This window comes from Triticum urartu, chromosome 1 (assembly GCF_003073215.2).
Source record: "Triticum urartu cultivar G1812 chromosome 1, Tu2.1, whole genome shotgun sequence".
In the NCBI taxonomy this organism is placed as follows: domain Eukaryota; kingdom Viridiplantae; phylum Streptophyta; class Magnoliopsida; order Poales; family Poaceae; genus Triticum; species Triticum urartu.
In genome coordinates this window covers 556,179,047-556,181,679 of record NC_053022.1, presented here as the reverse complement: position 1 = coordinate 556,181,679, position 2,633 = coordinate 556,179,047, and the positions used below count along the sequence as shown (strand labels likewise).

Here is a 2,633-nt window from a genome sequence, read left to right as displayed (position 1 = left end):
ATGTTTAGGAAATTCTCAAGTATCAACGCAAAATACCAAAACCAAGAAACTGACCTCATGCTCTATTTAAGAGTGTCATCCGTCTCGCGTTCATTGATATGAAATCTTCAATTATATCTTCATAATCAATCTTCTCCAACACATCATTTTCAAGTGCTAGTTTCTCCAAACCATTAAGTATTTCTTGTGTCATAGTAGAATGTAAGTAGGACTTCAACAACTTGATTTTAGAAAAGCTCCTTTCCGCAGATGCAACAATTACAGGAATTGTTAACCAAATACTTTCTTCTAGACCTAGGATGCATAATTGTTTCTGTTTATGAACCAAACACAAATCATATCAATGAATTTGAACTGATGAACTCCATGACTTATAGGCTTGTAACTTGGATAGATAGTTGGAATGGAAAAACATAGAACCTTGATTTTGGACTTGGAAGAGGAGCTATTGGAAATCTTGAATCTGTGACCGACAAAAAATGTTCCAAAACATATTAATATTACTGTAGTAACTAGTAAACTGTTATACAAATTTGCAGGTCAGTTTATCAAAATTAGTTAGAGAAAAGGGCCGCACCAGTTGGCCTTCTGTTTGGCGGCACTGTGGCAGTTTTGGCGGGCTTGGCGGCGGCCGGCGCTCGCAGCTACCGTGCAGTTCCGCATCAGGCTGTCCCGTGGCTGCAAGGAGGTCACCGCCGAGCCGCCGATTCATCAGTCGAAGCGAAAAAGATGGGAAGCGAAGGGATTAGGGAATGAAACGACGGAAGTCACGAAACATACATCATTGCGGCTGCCGCTTCGTCTATCAATTGGATGGATCCAAGCGATGAGATTTTGTTTTAGTCGATAATCCAAGTGACGAGATGGGCAGCGTACCAGCGTTGCGGCTGCGGATGGCTTGAGCGGACCAAGCCCAAACGGGAGCGACAGAGGCAACATTGGACAAACCTGATTTATTTCAGACTAATACGTACACATATGTAGACCCTAATCGGGGGCCCCTGGATTTTGGGGGCCCTAAAAGATGGGAAGGCGAAGGGATTAGGGAATGAAACCGGAGCGGAAAGTCACAAACATACATCATTGGCGGCTGCCGTCTTCGTCTATCAATTGGATGGGATCCAAGCGATGAGATTTTGTTTTGAGTCGATAATCCAAAGTGACGATGGGCAGCGTACCAGCGTTGCGGCTGCGGATGGCTTGAGCGGACCAAGCCCAAACGGGAGGCGACAGAGGCCAACATTACAAACCTGATTTATTTCAGACTAATACGGTACACATATGTAGACCCTAAATCGGGGGGCCCCTGGATTTTGGGGGCCTGTGCGAGCGCACAGCTTGCACAGGCCTCTGAACGGCCCTGACCATGCATAGGAAAAAATCCACCTCAACAAGCGAACATGCATGAGAATTTCCATTCCATTTTTTATTTATAGTTAATAAATATTTCACAATTATATATATAATCAAACGCCATAAATCATACATATTGTCAGTTTTTGTTCTCATATATTACTCCAAATATGCATGTTCTATCTTAGCAAATCTCATTAAAATATGTTGCAAATCATTCCCGCAAGAACGTGCGGGGCACCATCTAGTTTATAAAGCGGCCGGGTCGAAAGCCTATTGAGAGAAAGACTTCAAGATCCATCCAAGTTTTTGTTTTGTAAGTAGGGAAATTGTCTGATAGTGCTAAGATTAAACCACCGATAAATTGGGCCAGGGTGGCTGCAATTAAGCAGTTTGGCTCATAGAGTTGATGGTGCCAGTCGTCATGTATGCATGGTGGTAAGTAACGCCTAAAGAAAAAGAAAAATACGTAAATACCCCTGCATGCTATGCCTTTAAAGTTAAAAAGACATCTTTGTGCAAACGGCAGAGTCATGCGTAGCATACTTTTTCCAGGAAGCAGACAAATACAGCAGTAACTGGTACGCTTATGCTCAACTGAAAACTTTGTTAACATCAGAGTATCCTATGTCTGTTGAGAATTATACCTTTTACTAGGTCCAGAATCCTTGGGTCTTGTACTTGGGGAAGGGGATGCAGCCGTGCTCGATTTTGTCGACGTCGTCAATGAGGAGCTGGAAGTGACGGCGCACCTCCTCGGCGGACTTGGTGCCCCCATGGCGCTGGCCACCTTCTCCCAGAGGTTGGGGGCGCTCACGCCGTAGTAGGCGAGCGCCTCCTCGAACATCTTGTTCTCCTTCTTGCTCCACTCCGAGTCGGAGTTCGGCGAAGTGCTCTGCGACGACGACCCAGAAGACATCTTCAGATGAAATTTTTGATGCTCTACTCGAACTAACAGCACTGCTTTCTCTTGTGCCTGGTGTCCCTGGGGTTCCTGGAAGTCCTTTGTGTTTAGTTCGGTGTCTCTCTTGCTGTGAGGGCGGCTATTTATAGGCCCTGGGGGTGTGTGTCCATGGTTTTGGGTACCGGGCGGTAAATTCGGTTACCGCCCGGTAACCGCGTTTCTCGCTGCCCCGCGATAATTAGGTATCTCGAGCAAAAAAATTCGAACTTTTTGAATTTAAACTCTTAACTTCTAGTTAAATAAGATATATCTCTAGCTCAGACGACTTGTGTCCTAGTGGTAAGGATCTTCCTCCAGTAAGAGCGCATCATGTGTT

At 45.0% G+C, this 2,633-nt stretch overlaps 1 pseudogene; it reads right to left on the bottom strand.

Annotated features, from left to right (window-relative positions):
- Positions 1–2,006: 2,006 nt before the first annotated feature.
- Positions 2,007–2,272, bottom strand: LOC125539183 (annotated as a pseudogene).
- Between the last annotated feature and the right edge of the window lie 361 nt (positions 2,273–2,633).